This window comes from Silurus aristotelis (genome assembly GCF_946808225.1).
Source record: "Silurus aristotelis genome assembly, chromosome: 12".
NCBI lineage: Eukaryota > Metazoa > Chordata > Actinopteri > Siluriformes > Siluridae > Silurus > Silurus aristotelis.
Window position 1 is genome coordinate 24566933 of NC_139585.1, and position 21765 is coordinate 24588697.

A 21765-nucleotide genomic window follows, 5' to 3' on the forward strand; every position below is an offset into this window, starting at 1 on the left:
TATCTATCTATCTATCTATCTATCTATCTATCTATCTTAACGACACAAATTTTATTCATGCACGATTAATGTAGCATGCATTTCTATTTGACCATTATTATTACAAATATAAATAAATAAATATAAAAAGCCTTCAATGCAACACACATTAATTCATGACGTCCTCTCTTTACTCAGACAAATCTTTGTATTTGTTTTACTGATGCACTTAGTCTCAACATAAGCACCAAATTTCTCCACGGTGCACACATCCGGCAATTAATACCGTCCGTGTGGAAACAAAGCCTGATGATTAACGTAATTTAGAACAATACAATTACTTCAAAACGTTTACAAAAAAAATTAATTTTACTTACTTAAACTTGAAAATGTATTAATTTAAGGTACATTTAGAACAGATAAAAATATGCATGTAAGTGTGTGTGTGTGTGTGTGTGTGTGTGTGTGTGTGTGTGTGTATGTGTATATATATATATACACATACACACACACAACCCCCACAACTGCCCAGGCATAACATTATAGCATTGTGACCATCATGACTGAATAACACTGATTATCTCTTCTTAATGGCAACTTAAATAAACATTTTTTCATCAAAGTTGATGTATAAGAAGCAGGAAAAATGGGCAAGTGTAAAGATTTGAGCGAGTTTAAAAAGATGGCTAGACTACTGGGTCAGAGCATCTCCAAAACTGCAGCTCTTGTGGGATGTTCCTGGGATGTTCCCGGTTTGCAGTGGTCAGTATCTATCAAAAGTGAAAGGAACAGTTGGGAACCAGGCAAAAAGGGTCATGGGCTAGATCTTTTCCCCTTTCTAACCCGGATGGACCCTTGCCTCTTTTTTTCATTCTGCCGGATCTGACATCCATAACAGAATTTCAAATTTCCATTCGTCTGACCCATTTTCCACTTTTCCACAGTCTATTTTAAATAAGCTTTAGCCCACAGAAGATGCCACCGCTTCTGGATCATGTTCACGCATGCCTTCTTCTTTGCATGATGAAGTTTAACCTGCATTTAAGGGGGACATGGCAAACTGTGTTCACAATGATTTCTGGACGTGTTTCTGAGCCCATGCAGTAATTTCCATTACAGAATGCAGTGCTGTTAATGCAGTGCTACGCAAGAGCCCGGATATAACAGGCATCCAATACTGATTTTTGTCTTGCACACAGAGATTTCTCCAGATTCTTTGAATCCGTTCATAATATTATGAACTGTAGTCGATGAGAGATTCAAAGTCTTCTTAATATTATGTCGAGGAATTTGTAGGTGTTTTTTTATAGATCAGTAAACCTCTGTCTGTCTTTACTTCTAAGAGACTCTGCCTCTCTAAGACATGTTACTGACCTGTTGCCAGGTAACCTAATTAGTTGCAAAATGTTCCTCCAGCTGTTTCTTTAGTAGCATATACTTTTCCAACCTTCCAGCCTTTTCATTGCAAAATCAAATACAAAATGACCTTATTTTTTCCTTTAAAATGGTACATTTACTCAGTTTTAACGTTACATTTGTTTTCTGATTTACTGTGAATAAAGTATGGATTTATACAATTTTCAAATCACAGCATTCAATTTAATTTACATTTGACATTTTTCCCAACTTTTTTGTAATTGTGGTTGCATTGAGAATTGTGTAGCATAAGTGAAAATAGTGAAATAGGTTTGAAAACTCTTCCTTGGTTGCATGTAACTCTGAATGAATAATAAAAAAAAAAAAACATGATTTAAAAAAGAAATAAAGGAAAATTGCTGAAAATTGTAACACAAAGAAATCTTAAATAAACTTATTTGCAGTCAACACATCCCCCAGTTTTGCTCATTTTTCTATAGCAGTCAACCAAATGGTGATGGATTTCTCTATTGAAAGCTCTTCATACATGAGGAATTTGTTGTAGCAACAGAATAAGATGAAATGTAGGTGATGTAGGTGTCATACCTGGGAAATTTCAGCAAAGCTTCTTGGCACAGCGGGTCATGGCTTAGACGGCTGCTCGGTATGTGTTGCTCTTCAGCTGAGAAGGAGAATGCAGTCTGGAGCTGATGTGTTTAGGCTTTTTTTTGCTTCTTCTTCTGCCAGTCTTTCAGTGTTCCTAAGAATCCCAGTTCTCCACAAATGACAAATTTCTTCACAAGCTTCAACTGTCTTAGTTCTACTGCCATGTCACAGCATCACAAAGTCTGCATTGTCAGGTCAAAAAGGTTGAACGGACAAAAAGACACGTTTCTGCAGAGACAGCAAAAAAAAACAAAACAAGATTTTAGGAGCTCTGGAAATGCATAATAGTGATGGATTCTTTAAAAAGTACTTTCAATAAAAAAAAACGATGATTATTTATCTGCACATGGGAATGCAGATGTTTTGCCAACGAGTCTGCATCATCGTCTGCGTAAGTGAAACCTGACTTCATCAACACGTCAAATTTGTCATTGTGTGAAATATGTCATAACCACAGACAGAAGCTTTTTGCAAAAAAACAAAAAGCACATTATTGCTGTGAAACTCTGAAATGGATAAATAAAGCAGAGCATAGCAACTTACGAAGCAAGAAAACGTCCACTGCATTGGTGCTTCCTTATCTCAGCTGGCCTGTTTGTGCGAGTGCGTGTGTGCGTGAATGTGTGTTGCATTTCGCGTGTATGATAAAGAGGAAATGTTTGACACTATGCAAGGGAAGTGGTAACAGCACGTTCATTGCTGTCAACTTACAAGACATCTCTGACTAAAGAATTAACAAACACTACATGACATTATAGGACTATTTATTCAGGACATTAGGATTTTTAGCTCAGTTGGGGCTTCCACCTGACGCAGAACTTTAACCTGTTTACTAATGATACTGTATCTATCAGAGGACATACTGTAGCATTGTCCAAAGTTTGAAAAAAAATCTTTAAACATTTTGCTATTCTTTTTTTTTAACACACAAAAACATTTTTTATAAACATTATTACAATAATACATTTATATTAATTTACTGTATATTTTTTATTTATCCATGCATTTATTTATTTATAACAATCTTATTCATTCATTCATTTTCTCCCACTTATCCGTAATTCGGGTCGCGGGGGCAGCAGTCTAAGCAGACCCCCGCCTTTGACTGCTGCCCAATCCTCACAGCACCGTCCCTTACGGTCCCTCCTGCAGGTGGTGAGCCCACGGAAAGGCGGCCCCACGTCACTCCGACATCATGGACCTTGATATTTCCCTCGTAAGGGACCCCCGGAGCATAGAGGGTTAAGGGCCTTGCTCAAGGGCCCAAGAGTGGCAGCTTGGCGATACCAGGGCTTGAACCCCAGACCTTCCGATCTGCAACCCAGCGCCTTAACCGCTGGAGCCACCACTCCCCCTCTAATCTTATATCAATCTATATAACAATCTTATATGTTAGAATTTACCTTTTCTAGTTTAATTTCTATTTTTCTATTTTTATAATACAAACACTACATGGACAAACGTATTTGGACCCCTGACTTTTCCAGCCATATGTGCTTTTGCCTCAACTTGTTTGGAGGCAGTTTGGGGCAGAATTGTACAGGCACACAACTGTACAGAATGTCTTTGGATGCTGTAGAATAAAATTTCTTTTCCCGTCACTTGAACTAGGAGACCCAAACCTGTTCCAACATGACAAAGCACCTGTGCACAAAGACGGCTCCATGAAAATATTTTGTGGACATGGATTAGACTGGAAGATCGAGCTTTGACATCAACCCTAATGAACACCTTTGGGATGAATTGAAACACTGACTGCACCCCAGACCTCCTCACTCTACATTAGTGTCTGACCTCACTAATGCCCTTAATTCTAAATAAGCACAAAAGGAAGCAAATGTTTTGAAATGAAAACCTTTTGAACACTTTTTTCCTAGATTTTTAAATACGGTCAGAATGTGTTGGTCTTTTACCTGTAAAACAGCTCTGACTGCAAAACACAAATCAGCAGGTTTATGTCAATTGAGCTCGCTCTAATACGCTCTTCTTTTTGGCGTGCGAGCTTTTTCACATGTATTTTTATGTGACAAATAATCGCTGACATTGTAAAGAATTTTGTTTGCCCTTGTAAATTTATGGTTTACAAGGGTTGGATATGGTAAAAGATCTTGAGAGGCCTGGTATAGAGCTCTGACCTCAACCCGATTGAACAGCTTTGGAAAACATTGGAATGCTGACTGCACCCCAGGTGTCCTCACCACACATTAGTGCATGATTTTTACTAATCTCCTTGTGGATGAATGAGCACAAATCTAAACAAGCACAGCTTTCTAGAGTGGAGGTTATTCTAATAGCAAATGAAGGCGTATTATTTAAAAAGCACATACCGTAAATTCCGTAATTTCCATATATAAGCCGCATCCACTGAATTTTACAAAGATTTTTATTTTGAACATAAATAAGCCGCACCTGTCTATAAGCCTACACTAATGTACTTTACACAGGCTTTAACGAAAGACACGTTACACACGGTGTAACGGGTGAAATATGTTGCAATTCCTTTGGGAGCATAGCGGTATTTTGGGAATAGCATGCCACTGCATTCTTTCGCTATTACTGCATGTGTGCAAGACTGAGGAATATGTCTTTATTATTTTCTGATGCTCATTTCTAAGTTTCTTTGACTAACCCGTAACGTTGTTGCCAAAAGAAATTAAAAAACACGAGTTTTGGAACCTGTCTGTGCTTATATGATTTCTGTTGCAACTGGAGTTACAACTCAAGCTCTCCCTTCACCCTTTACAACGGCTTGTATCTGAACAGTAGCCGACCAAGTAAGTCATTGTTCACTGTCTTCCTCCTTGCCTTCACAACTATTTCTCTCGGGAGTTTATCTTTTGGCATCGTCGTGCGTTTAAAAAAAACTTTTTTTCTCTCGATGCCGTGCAGCTCAGAAAAAAGTTGCTTTTTTCGTTTCCGTTCGGAAATTTCATTGGTCTAATGTTACGTCGCTCAGTTTTTTGGCTTGAAGTTTGTGAAACCGGGAAAAACCCAGGAAAAATTCATAAATTAGCCGCTTCGTTGTTTAAGCCGCGTGGTTCAAAACGTAGGAAAAAAGTAACGGCTTATAGTCCGAAAAATACGGTAGGTTTTTTTTTTTACATAATTGCTGCTAATACTTATGTACATGTGATGTTTCAGGTTTTATTTTTATTGAAAAAAAAGTGCAGACATTTCTAAAATTCCGTTTTCATTTTGTCATTATGGGGTTTGAGTGTAGATGAATTAGAAAACAAATCTGTGGTATGAGGCAGCAACATAAAAAAACGGAAAAGTGATGGGGGGTCTGCATGCTTTCCGAATGCACCCTATATTACTGAAAATGAATGAGCATTTGGCTCCAAACTCTTTGCTGACATCATCAGAGCTTCGTTTCTAATTGACCTGTCGGCTTATAAACATCCTCTCAGAGCAACCGAAGCAGGTCATTTAAGTTAAAAGTGAAGATGAGTCCTCCTCCTTTTTGTGGCCTAATGGATCAACATTAAACTGATACCCACCGTGGACTAAACCTCTCTGAGCCTTAATTCTGAGATTTTCACTGAAATCAGAGACAAAACATGATTGTTACTTCAACTCGTAGGAATTTATGGGCAATAACTCAACGACGCGGAGGACCCCGGAGGCTCGGCAAGGTCCATGGAGACTCTGCGAAACAGCGATAGAGCAACAAACAAGCTGAAGACTCGCACATATCCTGCTCTTCTGCTCTTTGAGTCAGCGCTAAAGTGACACTTGCATTCCTCAGGCTTTCTGTTTCACACACAGCACTCAAGTGTCGTGTATATGCATTTATATTATTAGCTCTGGAATGAACCTGATCTGATAACTTGACTCATTCCAGTAGCTTATTATGCATTTAACTTTGGCTCTGTATGGTTCATAGTGTCCATGTAATGTTCTGAGGAACGTTCTCGCCCTCATTCTCATTAAAGACGCATCATCAGGCATCAGCTTGGGAAAATATGTGAGTATGTTCAGAATAGGGAAGTGTTTCGTTATAAGGACGTTGTTCGTACTGAACCGATCATGTGTTTTATAAACAGTTATCATACAGATTAGGTGGAAATATAATTGGCTTTTTTTTTTGTTTCTGTCTTTGTTTCTTTCTTTCTTTTTAAATCTCCTGATTCTTATATTTTCTCTCTCGTTTTATTCATTTCTAACTTACACCCACTTTTCCTTTCTTTCCTTCCATTTAACTACCCACCTTTCATCCATGCATCCATTTATCTATCCTTTCTTCCTTCTTTTCTTTTCTTTTCTTTTCTTTCTTCCTCCTTTTAGATCCCCCTTTACTTTCTAATTCCCACCCACTTTTTTCCCTTCCTTTGATTTAACTGCCTACTTTTCTTTTATCCATACATCTATCCATCCATCCATACATCTATTCTGTCTCCCTCCACTTAGATCCCTCTTTCAGTTCCTTTCCCTTTCTTTTCATTCATTCCTTTATAACTTTCACCCACTTTTTTTTCCTTTCTTTTCATCTAACTTCCTACTTTACATCCATCCTTCCTTCCTTTCTTTCTTTATTCCTTCCTTTCTATCTTTCGTTTCCTTTTATTTTCTTTATTCATTCATTCCATCCCTCCTCCCCTCCGCCCTCCTTTTAAATACCATTTTCCTTCCCTTTTCTTCTTTCCTTCTTTTTACTTCTCTCCAAAGTTTAATATTAAATATTGCTGGCAGGTATTTAATATAATGACACAAGTTGCAGAAATATGATTGAAATACAGTAAAATGTCTCTCATGTGATGCAGCTAAGATTGTGGAAATGTCAGGAGCCCAAATTCAAGTCCAATAACATGTAATGTATTAGACTATATTGGCAAAAGTGTGTGGACACATGACAATTACATTTTATTTGTATAGCGCTTTTAACAATGGACCTACACATTTGTTCCTTATAATTCTACATTTATCCCTAATGAGAGAGTCTATGGCCAAAAAAACTCCCGGAGAAGGCATGAAATAGAGACCCTGAGAGGAATTCATTGATGGGTGTTTAAATGCAGAATTGTTCATGAAAACCATAATGTTCAAAGTTCATATGTACTTTTTGAACATCCCATTCCATATTTGGTCACCATTTGCTGTTAGAATAACCTCCATTTTCCTGGGAAGATGTTCCTCTAGAGTTTTGGAGATCTGTGCTCATACAGCCACACGGGAATTAGTAAATTCAAGTACTGAGGAAAGTGAGGTGAAGAATTCTGGGGTGTAGTCAACATTCACATTTATCCCAATGGTGTTCAATTTGCTTAAGGTCAGTGCTCTTTAGCGGGTCATTCAAACTGTACAATCATATCTCACCCATGTCCCAAGACATTAAATGTGTGATACCTTAATATTCAAGTGAATCACTTGTGCTTTCAAGTTTAATACTTTATTTTATTTTATTTTATTTGTATTCTTTATTTGTATTCACAAAGTTGGTACTTCAACTTTTACCAGAGTCTTTTAAAACATAATTATCAGTACTTCTACTTGAGTGAAGGATGTGTGTACTTTTGCCATCTCTGCTTGTGACTGATTTAATTACTTGGAATGTCATGTTGGGACAGTTTAAATAGAAGGAACATTTCATGCTACAGTACCATATCCAAAGACATTCTGTGGTAACAAATTTGAGAAGAGCCACATCCGACAGGAAAGCGCAGGTGTTTCCGATACTTTCGAAAGAACCCTTTGTAGTATCGATTGCGTTCGTGAAACGACCTCAAGGCAATAACCCGCTATTTAAAATCGACCCCTGCAATCCGCTTTGTGCTCGCAAGGAACAAAATGTCGGCAGAACACGTGTAACGTCATCACATACTTCCGATGAGTCATAAAAGCTGGAGTGAAGTTTAATACTTTATTTTATTTTATTTTATTTGTATTCTACATCTGTGGTGTGTTAGAGCCAGGAAATGATACACCAGTGGGAAATGGAAAAACCCACGCAATGACAAAAAATAGGTTGATGGGCTAAAAACAGCGTGCAATAAGAAAAAATATATACATTTTAGTTGTTTAAAAATTTTAATGAGTGAAAGTAAGAAGTTGTCTGAAAAATAAATTGTGAACTTTGTTACTGCACTTCTGCTATCAGTAAAATCTACTCAAGTCCAGTAACATTTATACCTTTTATACCACACAAAAACCGCACACGGGCACTTTACACCTCACCATACCGCACACGAGCACTTTACACCTCACCATACCGCACACGGGCACTTTACACCTCACCATACCGCACACGGGCACTTTACACCTAGCTAGCTAGCTATGTGAAGCATATATTCATGTAGCTGGATTTGTACACAGGGGCACTGTCATGCTGGAACAAGTGAAGAAGATTTCATGCTTTCACATCCAAAGACTTCCGATTCAATTGTGTGCCTCCAACTTTGTGTTAACAGTTTGGGGAAGAACCACATATGGTTGGAAAAGTCAAATATCCCAATATATTTTGCTATATAGTGTACATATAAGCAGGATCCTTGATAGGACATGATGTCGTATAGGACATAATAAAGTATCTTCTTGATACTTGTGAACAGAAGTGGGAAATAATGTAGTACAAATACTTTGTTACTGTACTTAAGTCGATTTTTCTGGTATCATTATTTTACTTCATTTTTAACTTTCATTCATTACATTTTTTTAACACAAATATCTGTATTTTCTACTTCTTATATTGTAAAACCAGCCACGTTACTTTAGTTTTAATCTATTTGGTGACATGACCAATATTTTTTCTTTTCATTCTGCACCGTGTTCAGCCCATCAACCTATTTCTCGTCAGTGAGCGGCTTTTTCAACCTACCACTTGTGTATCATTTCCTGGCTCTAACACACCCCAGATGTAGGCTAGACTACAAAGCTAACAACGAGGCTAGCGTGGATGAGATTTGTCAGCGATGTCAACATGACCGAGAACAGACAAATTCATGATCACCTGATCATCATTATCTTTTCTTTGCTTGTGTTCTATATGGTGGATGTTCAGCCTGGATACATTTATTAGATAACAACATTTTTTATTTATTTGTATATTAGTATAATGTAAGGTCCAGTTACCAGTGACAGTAAAACAGGTAGTAGTAATGGCTACTTTTTATTTAGGTACATGTCTGAGTAACTTCTTTTTTTTAACTTGAGTGAAAAAGTGTAGTCGGTACTTCAACTTTTACCAGAGTCTTTTAAAACATAATTATCAGTACTTCTACTTGAGTGAAGGATGTGTGTACTTTTGCCATCTCTGCTTGTGACTGATTTAATTACTTGGAATGTCATGTTGGGACAGTTTAAATAGAAGGAACATTTCATGCTACAGTACCATATCCAAAGACATTCTGTGGTAACAAATTTGAGAAGAGCCACATCCGACAGGAAAACGCAGGTGTTCCGATACTTTCGAAAGAACCCTTTGTAGTATCGATTGCGTTCGTAAAACGACCTCAAGGCAATAACCCGCTATTTAAAATCGACCCCTGCAATCCGCTTTGTGCTCGCAAGGAACAAAATGTCGGCAGAACACGTGTAACGTCATCACATACTTCCGATGAGTCATAAAAGCTGGAGTGAAAACACACGGTGTGACCTGATCATGTAGCAATTCAATACCGGTTTTTTTTTGTTTAGTTTTTTTTGTTTCCTTCTTTCTAAAAATAATTTGTGCGGCTGACCAAAAATAGTCCAAAACCTATTTTGACTGCTTGTTACGATTGGACGAATGCTCTGTACCCTGTGATGTGTGCATGTGAGTGAGGAATGTGTTTTGTGTTGGGTTTTTTTCCGCTTCTTCGCTCGTTCTCTGTTGCTTGATCGGTTATGACTCATTACCTCGGTATAGGTCTGACAGACTTCTGCGTAGTGCAGCCGTGCTTCTATTTTCCAAAATAGCAGGTTGAGTATACACGAGCTAATTTTAGCTTTAACAGACATCCTTATAAAAAAAACACATGAACTAATATATTCAATTTTTTTAAACAAATCAGACATTACAAGCAAATGCAGTCATGTGTAAGGTAACAGATATCATTAATATATTTAATTTAGTCATTCACAAGTACCAAGAAGATTAATGCTATACCCCTTCTGAAACAATTTAGCCCTCAGTGTAGTCCACATCATGTTCTATAAAGGATACTAAGGTGCTGCTTTTTCATACAATCTGAGGTTATTTTTCACTAAGTTGGAGGTACACAATAGTACAGTAAATAATGCCTTTACTGTAGCCTTACATTTTCTTCACTTGAACTAGACTAAAAACCTGTTCTGGCATGGCAATGCCCCTGTGCACAAAGCCAGCTCCATGAAGATATGCTTTTGGATATGCTGGAAGATCTTGAGTAGCCTGCTATAAAGCTCTGATCTCAACCCTATTGAACACCTTTAGAATGAAATGAATTGCTGACTACACTCCAGGCCTCCACACCTCACCATAATCACACTTAAAAATCGATTGGAACATCTTCCCAGAATAGTGGAGGCTACTAGAGCAGCAAACAGGGATCATATCCAAAAAAGGATGTTCTAAAAGCAGGTCTGGTGTCCACAAACCTTTGTCCATACACTGTATTATCTTCTTCTTCTTCTTTCGGCTGCTCCCATTAGGGGTCGCCACAGCGGATCATCCGTCTCCATACCACCCTGTCCTCTACATCTGCCTCTTTCACACCAACTACCTGCATGTCTTCCCTCACCACATCCATGAACCTCCTCCTTGGCCTTCCTCTTTTCCTCCTACCTGGTGGCTCCATCTTCAGCATTTTTCTACCAATATACATACACTGTATTATATTTTAAACAAAATAAAAAACCTGCTTTGATTTATAGGATGAATTTCAACCCATTTCCAAGTCCATTTATGTTCCCTATACAACAACCCAATATTCTGTGCAGTCAGTTGAAGATCTCAAAGTCATTGTCTGTTCCTCTATTTACCAGGAGCATCTGTTTCAAATCCCACTACAGTAGTAGGAGACGTTAAACAAATCAACCGCTGATGATATATCACACTCCAGCCCAACCAGTGCAAAACTAAATGCTCGCTACTATTCTATTTCAGTATACAATGTATGGTAGGTTTGGAGAGCTCAGTAATGTCACGTCTAAACGAACCATGAGAATTCTTAGACATTAGAGGTTACGTAACAAAGCCGTTACACTTTTGTACATACACTTACTATGCACTTTAAAAAGAGCTCCTGTAAAAATTTAATCCAATTAACCAATCTTAATTCATTTTTACATCAAACACCCAAATGGGGAAAGAGTGTGTTCTCAGTAACTTTAACTATGTTAAATGTTGGTACCGGAAACGTTTTAAATATTTCAGAAAAGTCTGATCTATGATTTTCACAAGCAAAAATCTCTAGAGTTAACACAAAATGGGGTGAAAAACAAAAAAAACTAACCATCCTGCATGTTGGTAATCAGCCAACTGAAACCTCTTGCTTTTGAGAGAGGTCAGAGGAGGAAAGACCAGACTTCGCCTAGCTGACAGGAAGTCAATAGTAACTCAAATAAGCGCTATTTACAACCATTAAAAAAAAAAATTATATCAGAACACACAACATCAAACCGTAAGGTGGAGGGTTGACGATAAAAAAATGTCCCACACCTGTCAAAGCAAGTTCAAGAACCTGAAGATACCAAGGGCACAGACTCTCCTATTTACATTCACATTTATGACATTTATCAGATGCCCTTTTTTTTTAGAGGGACTTAGCATGGTCTTACTTATACACTGAGCAGTTGAGGGTAAACGGCCTTGCTCAAGGGTGGTGCTGGGATTTGAACTCACCCATGCTAGAGAGTTGAAGACTAAAACATGACTTTGATAAATTGTTGGTGAATTATTTTATATCAGTGGTGGACGAAGTAGACCAACCACGTACTTACTTTAAAGTAGAGATGCACTCATTAAAATAGGACTTCAGTTAAGTAAATATGCTCCCTTTAAACTTTAATTTGAGTAAACATTCAAAATTATTCATCTTCAAATGTACTTAAGAATCCAAAGTAAAAATATTTATTAAGGCTATAATGTTTCAATTATCATTTTTGTCACATGACTTTTCTGTCGACGCCGTCCTGTGAGAACTTTCAAAGCGGTTTGTGTGTGAAATCACAGGTTTCTGAAATACTCCAAAGAGCCCATTTAGCACCAACATTCATGGTACAGTTAAAGTCACATTTCCACTTAATTCTGATGCAAGCAGTTTAAAGCTCTAAACCTCTGTATCTGTATAATATTATAGATTTTACTGCGGCCACTTTCAATTCGATTGGATTCGATTGAATTTGATTTGATTCGATTCAGTTTAATTCAACTCAACTCCAATGCAATTCAACTCAATTTAATTGTATTTGTAAAGCACTTTTAACAATGAATATTGTCCCAAAGCAGCTTTACACAAATAAATACCAATTTTAGCATCATAAATTGCTCCCTATAAGTTTATCCATAATGAGCAGCCAGTGGTGATGGTGACAAGGTAAAACTCCCCGAGATGATATGAGGAACAAGTCCTGAGCATCATCTAGGTCAGTGGTCCCCAAGCCCCGGGCCGCAGACCGGCACCGGTCGGTGGGTCAATTGGTACTGGGGCGCACAGAAATAATATATAACTTACATTATTTCCGTTTTATCTATTATAATTTTCTGAACGATGTTTTATTTTTATTTTTTACCAGATTCTCTCTGCCACATTTGTCTATGACTCTCTCTTGATGCATGTCAAGATGCCTGGGTCACATGTCTTACTCCCATCCTCTACCTTCTTAAAGTGGCTGCTTCAGCCACTAACACATAATACATTACAGCTAAATTCAAACCCCCAAGCTAGCAAAATGAACAAACAACAAAATAGTGGATTCACGTTTATTATAATATTTTAGAAAATACCAGTTTTTATGTCGGTCGTATCATTTTATTTTGTTGTATTTATCCGCCACACCTTAAAGGCCGGTCCGTGAAAATATTGTCTGACATTAACCGGTCTGTGGCGCAAAAAAGGTTGGGGATCGCTGATCTAGGTGACACTGAATGTCCCTTCTTTATAGTTCATTTACTGTTGAGGTCATTATCTGTTCCCAGAAAAATACAGACATGAAAACGTTCAGGCAATTTTAACTGTTTATATTAATCACAGTCAAAATCTATTTTCATTGTTCTTGAGTTTGACCCCTTCAAAGTAACTTCCTGGATATTGGGGCTGTATATATAGCACCATTCTCAGCTGCAGTAAATGATTCCCAGTTCTTATACCCAGAATTCAGGCATCAGGATGAATCAGGGAGATCCGGAAAGAAGATAGATTCACATAATTGCTTGATTGGATAACTGAATAAATGTGAAGCGGTACATGTGAACAGTTTCTATTAAAGTGCACAATGAGTGCATAAACTAATGCATACCAGAACTTGTGAACTCGTCTCTGATATCTTTACTGAGCAACTAAAAATTTGGATTTGGTTTGTTTAGATAGGATATTACAGAACTACCCACAGCTAAACACATTCTGTATGTTTGAAATGCGAATAGTAGCGAGCAGTTTGTTTTGCATTGGTTGGGCTGGAGTGTGATATATCAGCGGTTGATTTGTTAGAAGTAACTGCTTTCAGGATGTCTCCTACTACTGCAGTGGGATTTAAAACAGATGCTTCTGGTAAATAGAGAACGTTTTTAAGATCTTCAACCATTTGCATGTACAGTATATTGTGTTGATGTATGGACTTATTTGATCTGATATATTATAGTCGGAATTTATGTTATAAATCAATGCAAGTTGTATTATTTTATTCAATATAAAATATTAAATGTAGACTATTGCTATGTAAATGCAGCGTGTGTGTGTGTGTGTGTGTGTGTGTGTGTGTGTGTGTGTGTGTGTGTGTGTGTGTGTATGTATGTATGTATGTGTATGTAATATATATATATATATATATATATATATATATATATATATATATATATATATATATATATATATATATATATAATATTGGAGACTCGTAGTGTCGCATCTAATCAGTTTATTAAATCCAAACACCTGCATAGGTTTCCTGAGCCTTTAAATGGTGTCTTAGTCTGGTTCAGGCTACACACTCATTAGGGGAAGACTTCTGACTTGAAAGTTGTCCAGAAGATGATCATTGACACCCTGCACATGGAGGGTGAAGTCATCTTCTCAGATGAAAGAATTGTATGCATTTCATTTGTAAATTGAGGTCCCAGAGTCTGGAAGAAGAGAGGAGAGGCACAGAATCCAAGTTGCTTGAGGTCCAGTGTAAAGTTTGCACAGTCAGTGGTGGTTTGGGGAGTCATGTCATCTGCTGGTGTTGGTCCACTGTGTTTTATCAGGTCCAAGGTCAGCATAGCCATCTTCCAGGAAGTTTTAGAGCACTTCATGCTTTCCTCTGCTGACCAGCTTTATGGAGATTCTTATTATATTTTTCAGCAGGATTTGGCACCTGCCCACGCTGCCAAAAGCACCAAACATTGGTTGAATGACCATGGTGTTGGTAAGCTTGACTGTCCAGCAAACTCACCAGATCTGAAGCCCATAGAGAATCTATGTGGTATTGTCAAGAGGAAAATATGAAACAAGAGACCAAAAAATACAAATGAGCTGAAGGCCACTGTCAAAGAAACGTGGGCTTCCATACCACGAGAGAGATTGATTTATTTGACTTGTTTGACAAATTAACCTGTACTAGCATGATAAAAGATTGAACTTTTTTTTTTTTTTTAAAGTAGTTAACTTAAGTAACTTAAGTTAGGAAAGGAGTCAGCTCGTAAAATAATAGATTATTCGCTTTTCTTGTTGTTGTTATTATTATTATTAATTTTTTATTAAAAAAAAGTACGTATAAAGAAGACAATGTTGGCTTGTATGTGTTCCACAACTGTAACATAAAAAAAAGGAAACATTAGTATTTTTAATGTATTACACCACACTGTTATTTATCATTTTCTGGGTATATATTTTTTTATTTATTAGAGAGAGAGAGAAAGAGAGAGCGAGAGAGAGAGAGAGACAGAGAGAAAGTATCAAGGTCACCAAGAGTTCAGTAGAAGTCTTCCCCCCCAGTACAAACTGTATATTTCTAACCTCTCGGCTTTTGTGAGTGAATCGGTTAGAATGAGTAAATTGTGTCCATGTATATGGAATGTATATTTTGCTTTCGCACCAGAACTCAAAGTCTCAGTGTCTAAAATTGGCTCCGTGCCCATAACAGACCTCATCCACAGGGCGCAATGACAGCAGAGCTTACACACAGTACATGGTGAATTAGAACCCATGTATCTAGAGAGCGGAGGTTTATGGATGACATAGTGCCTCCGTAGTCCGTTATGTGCACCAGCTGGAGTCTGTGACCAATGATCGCCTTCCACTCCACGAGTGTCACTTCAAGAAGAGGATTTAGATTATGATTATTTTATAACATTCTTTTTGGACATTTAAGTGAGAGCACAGAGGGTCTATTGGAATATATCTTAAATATTCTATAGAAGATACCTAATATAGAGAAATGATTGACGGCTCGACTGACCTTATATAATCCCTTCTTAAAGAGGAAAAACTAAAAGACTTTGAATGGACAGTCTGGATAATGTCCACATTCTTGCAACAATATTCTCCAAGATCAAATATCTGTATGGAAACTGGACGGAAGAGCTTGGCAGATCATCTTGTGCTGCTCATAATCTATTCCTATCTATCAATCTGAGGATTCATTAGACTTGTGGGGGTTTACGCCGGTAGCACTCGAGCAGTCTTTGTGGTCTTACCCCCTATTTTTTAGTTTAAGGCAATTGTTTGGGCAGAAACGCTAGCTGACTTCACCCTGCTGCCCCTTTGTAATGAAATAGTGCCGTCATGAAGCATTCCCGAGATTATTTAGTCTAACGCGAATGAGAAATATTGACTCGAATAGAGCATGCCAAGAACATTAACGAAGATAAAGCTCAAAACTCACTTTGAAATAGTATTCTGTCAATCATGTAGATTAAAAGAAAAAAATTTCCAGGAAACGTGATGCTTTTGTTTATTGTTGATGAGATCGCTGTATTCTTGCTAATGATTGCCGAATTAGAATTCCAGGTGGTGGGGTGGTGTGGTGGGGTGTTACACGATCCACATTTTTTTATTTGGTTCTGATCACCTGCTCATTCATTTCAACCCAATCTATGAGCAAAAGAAAGAGTGCAAAGACCCCCCTTTACTGCTGCTGCATGATGTAATGTTTCTTGCAGGCTTTTCTTTTTAAAGATGTTTGCCCAGATAGGCCACAAACTACAATCCATAAATTCACACATACACACTTTAAAGAGGATACACCACTGACTGAAAAAAAAAAAAAACAATTTGCCAAGCTTCATATAGAGATGTTGTGCTGCACTATAGTGATTTTTACCCATTTGGTTCTAATTAGGCCTGGCTCCTGGGATCAGCCCTGAAGATATGTTCCTTCTGAACATTTCAACTTCTATAAACAACCAATCGTCTCGTTTCCAAGCTGACGGCTTTCAGGCACGGACTTGCTCGCCACTGCCAAGAGGTCTGCGCCTAACCCCCATCTCCCCCCGTCCCAACCCCTAAATGTTCTGCTTTTTTGACTAATAATCCTATTTCCAATATTCATTTACATCACCCAAGAAAAATCCCGCACGGCCACGGCATGCCAAAAGACATCTAAACACATCGTGTGAGTGTGAGCGCACAGCCCCGGACCCGAACATCACTTCGTCACCATGTTGGAGCAGAGTGTGTGAAAGCATTTCTGTCAATGTGATCTTGGTGAGCGACTTTCCCGAACCTTTTTCCTTATAACGCTCACCTCTGTGATGGCTAAATTGTCATCCTGACTTAATGTCCGATGACTACTTCTGTTACATGCTATGCTTATTAGGAATAGTTTCGAAACAGCATAGTAAGAAATTAGTGTATAGAAATATATATATATTTCTATACACTTCCAAATCCCATCTGATTGGACACGCACGCATACAAAGCAGCTCAACACACATTCTTTCCTCTTTCAACATGCCCGTAAATAAAAGGGAATAAAATGCCTTGGTTCTTTCAGAGATTTGTCAGTCAAACATCCTTCTTTCTTTGCTATCGATCCATCGCGCCTATTGCACAAACTGACCTGGAAAATGTTCAAGGGCTTATCACAGGAAGGCCTCATAAATTTAGGACGCAACGAACGTTGAAAGAAATTTTGCCCAGTATCCAGTGTGAACAAAGTCTTAAATTCAAAGCGTGTCTGTTTTTTTTTTTTGTGGCAGAAGCACAACAGGCCAGGCTGCACGAGCGCTAAGGTATGAAGGACAGGTAAGGATTTCGAGTACTCACTGCACGTGTGTCAGAGGACGAGGTGAAGACGAGGCTCGCCCTGGTAAGACCCTGACTTCCTGCAGCACACACTCACCGAGGAGTGAAGGAGCACAGACTTCTCTCCTCCCCACTCTCCAAGCTGCGACTACTCTTTACTGCCATCACTTTATTAAGCAGGGGGAATACGCAGAGGGAGACTATTACCTCAGCTTTGCAGGGAGCCCCTCACCAATTACTGATGTCACTACTTATCTATCTATCTATCTATCTATCTATCTATCTATCTATCTATCTATCTATCTATCTATCTATCTATCTATCTATCTATCTATCTGTCTGTCTGTCTGTCTGTCTGTCTGTCTGTCTGTCTGTCTGTCTGTCTGTCTGTCTGTCGTCTATCTATCTATCTATCTATCTATCTATCTATCTATCTATCTATCTATCTATCTATCTATCTATCTGTCTGTCTGTCTGTCTGTCTGTCTGTCTGTCTGTCGTCTATCTATTGTCTGTCTGTCTATCTATCGTCTGTCTGTCTATCTATCGTCTGTCTATCTATCTATCTATCTATCTATCTATCTATCTATCTATCTATCTATCTATCTATCTATCTATCTATCTATCTATCTATCTGTCTGTCTGTCTGTCTGTCTGTCTGTCTGTCTGTCTGTCTGTCTGTCTGTCTGTCTGTCCGTCCGTCCAAACATACATATATACATACATACATACATACATACATATGTAGCCTGCATGATTTAAGTCATTAAGTACACAAAATTAGTGTTCCTTTTGACATGTTCACACTGATATTTCATTTTGATTTATTATAGCCTTCATTTCCGAGAAGACGTTATCCAAGGAGCGTACCTCATTTAGATATTGAAGTCTTCAGAATCAAAAACAGTCCTTTTTTCTATTTTATTTATTTATTTATTTTATTTTAAAAACATTTTTTGAAAGGTTTTCCCGCCAATCCTGAAGCCAACACGGACACTTATTGACGTGTGCATGTATCACGATTTAGCCTGAACGTATACAGTAGGTCATACATCGACACGAAAAGCGAACCACGAACTCGCTCCGGCGAAAGGAATTTCCAAGGCAACCCATTACAGCTGTTTTAATTTAGAATGATGGATTTCTAGTTCTACCTCGTGTTGAAAGGTCATTCGTAGACATCAAATGGAAACGTTTGGACAGATCGTTTTGGCAAAACTAGTCCTAAAAGAATTAAGCGCACCCAGGCCAATTGAAATGCATGCTTTTTTTTTCTTACTTCTCACAGAGGTATTTTCAGTGCAGTGTGGTATTCACTGGCTGTTGTAACTGTTTTACTGTTTGAAGGAGATTTGAAGATGCATGAATCTGCTTGAATAACATCATCATTTAACATACTTACTCATAATTGACCTACTAGACACTTTCACAGTCGAGAGCACGCTGTTTAACGTCCGTTAACGACTATATATATTCACTTTATTGCTATTGAACAGCATCCCATTTTGTGTGTACTTGGTTAAACTCTTAATCACTGGACATTTTGCGGGATTAGTTGAACCCTCTATGTAATTTAGTAATAAATTCCTTTTGTAAAAAATAAATAAATATAAATAATTAAAAAAACACCATCGATGATGACATCACACACTAAACTTAGCTAGGACTTGAGGCTCTGTGCTGTATTTGGACTCAACACCAGCCATGAGGTCAGTTTTTGACTTTTTGACTGAGCTCTGTATCGTTCGACGCCAAACCCGAGACTGGCGGGAAGTCGCAAATGTCTGACAAAAATAAAAGCGAGATTATACCTTTCCCAGTTTGCACTTCGATTAAAAACATGTTCAGATTAATATACGTCTCGAAGGGGGGGAGGGGTGTAATGTGTTTCCTTAACAAAACACTGTATCTCATACACCATTGGCATCGGTTATATGTACATTGAAATACGACGTAGGAGGAGCATGAATAACAAGGGATTTTCTTTAAATGCTGGAAGAAAAACTCAAAAGTTAAAATTATGGGGGTAGAACAACAAAAAAGTGTTCATACTACCATCCAGGGATTGTGACTTTAAAATCGTTGATGATGAACCAAGAGACAGAAGTCCAAGAGACAAAATTGGCTTAATCACTTCTTATGAACTTATGGCTTATGAACTTCATATCTGAAGGTAAAAACTTTCTGGTCATGTGACTTCTGGTCATGTGAGAGTCGCCATGGCTTGCTCATCAGGGATAAATGCACACCATTCACCTTGACTGTTGATTTCTGTAAAGCTGCTTTGAGACAATGTCTGTTGTGAAAAGCGCTATAGAAATAAACTTGACTTGACTTTTCAAACCACATAAAAAACACCCAGAGTAAAGCGTTGAAATCAGCTGCATCTATAGTACCTACATACCACTGAAACTAATACACCAGGCTATCTAATAGAGAAGGAAAACTTTCATATCCACAGCCATTTCTATAAATAGGGTATTTATTTATTTACATGTAAATAAAAATGTATTGTTCCTGGTCGATGATGATAGCACCAATGAATCCATAACTTGGCTGTAGACGAGTTGTTCTTTTAAACCGACCCTCAGCTCTTCATGAATCAAAAACAAGTGTTATATGGAACATTTCGCTGACAGACTTTCTGGCAAATTTTCTCATCAACCATGAAGTCGTTGATTGATTCTGAGCTGGCCTCATGTAAATCCATCAATACGATTTAGTATCTGGAGCAAACGAACGCCATGTACCCCGGGTTTAGAAACTGCTAGAAAGACGTCATTTGCATTATTGTATCGCGTGTTATTATTTTTACGTAGCATGCACGTCTCTTTCCGAGAACTGCTGTTGTCACAAGCACAAAACTAACCCATTGCACTGTAGACGAGTTCGGAAATACAAGATCATCGTGAACAAAGATTATCAGAAGTAATGCTTTGAAGAGGAAGCATTGATGGTCTGTATTATTTTCTCCGGCTTGTAATGTCTGTTTTCAATAGGACTCTTCCAGCATAATATCAGTTGTTTACACCCTTAGGGGAAAAAATCGATGAATTCCAAATGTTTCACAGTGCTTCAGATTTAATTTTAACCACCTTTTTGCATAAATTGTGGTGCAGGAAGGTACAAAGCATTCTCATGTAATAATGTCTTCCGTGGTGTGATGAAATGGGGTTTCAAATGTTTCAAAGGAACAAATGTCATTTTTGGGGAAATATTTAACATTTTTAGGTCAAACAAGTAGCCTAGAACAAGAGAAAAGGAAAAAATCTATCAGCTCTGATCAATACCAGATGAAGAAAAACTATTTTTGAATGTTTTTTTTTTTTTTTTTATATATATATATTTTTACTTCCGATCATGCTAACCCTGGGGCTCATGTCAAAATAGCGTTATTCTAATGACAGTGATCCTGACCAGGCAGTTACTAAGGATGAATAATGAACACTGTAGTTGTAGTTGACTGTAGTTGTAGCTGGCATTTGAAGGAAGAAATTCAAAGGTCATATTCACTAAATCGGGCAGGAGCAGGATCAAGGAAAACAGGATCAATAACCCGGATATGAACAGACAGGCTTGGTAACTCCCGGTCCCATGAAATTATGCAAATATCTTTTTATGGGACTTAAAAGAGATCTTCCATTGAAACATCTCAAATGTCACCTGGGAGTCTGGAATCCTTTCATAATTTCTTCTTAACGTTCATAGTTTTATTAATATGATAACATGTTCTTGCTCCTAGTTTTATTTCAAGCATGATACCATTTAGCCAAATCACCTGCTAAAAATATTGTAGCTCAAAAAACAAGTTATTACTCTTATAACACAGCAATCATTAAATCATTAAACTGTTCAAAACGAAAATCATTTTATATTTTATCCATTTATAGTTACATTTAATGTTAACCCTTACCCATCCAATACTTTAAGAATACAGTAATCCCCGTTTATTGCGATAAATGAAAAATCATGATAAACGGACGCCACCCCAAAAATGCTGTTTTATGTATACAGTACTGTACTGTATTAACATTTTACTTTATTTTGTTTTTATTAATACATTTTATTATTGTAACATAAAACACTATAAAACAATTCCCTATAAGTTTTTTGGTCTACCGTGCTATCCGCGAGAGACGGGGAAAATCAGCCAAACAAATTAGTTTTGTGGCAAATGCAATAAACCGGGGGCGTGAGGTTCGAACCGCGGTACAGCGGGGGGATTACTGTAATTTCAGAGGGAGAAAAGACAGGAAGTTAAATTCGAATCCATAGTGAGAACAAACCCTCAGCAGCTGTTGAAAACTCGCACTATATGGACAAAAAAATCACCAAATCATCCGCATACATCAAGTGGTTGATGATGATTTTACCAACCATACAACCTGTTCCACAACTGTCTAGCAGCTTCGTCCATATACAC

At 37.7% G+C, this 21765-nt stretch overlaps 1 protein-coding gene across 12 annotated transcripts in view; it reads right to left on the reverse strand.

The window, feature by feature from the left end:
- myocd (myocardin) overlaps positions 1 to 17465 on the reverse strand; it is a 107667-nt gene extending 90202 nt beyond the window's left edge. For 11 of the 12 annotated variants that reach the window (XM_083556927.1, XM_083556915.1, XM_083556922.1 and 8 more), the window contains exons 1-2: positions 17364 to 17465; positions 1942 to 2229 (exon numbers count right to left, since the gene is read on the reverse strand). The gene's annotated coding sequence lies outside the window, so the exon portion shown is untranslated. Of the gene's footprint in view, positions 1 to 1941; positions 2230 to 2544; positions 2592 to 17363 lie in introns of those variants that run through there. The other variant, XM_083556920.1, reaches the window with a different exon arrangement.
- Between the last annotated feature and the right edge of the window lie 4300 nt (positions 17466 to 21765).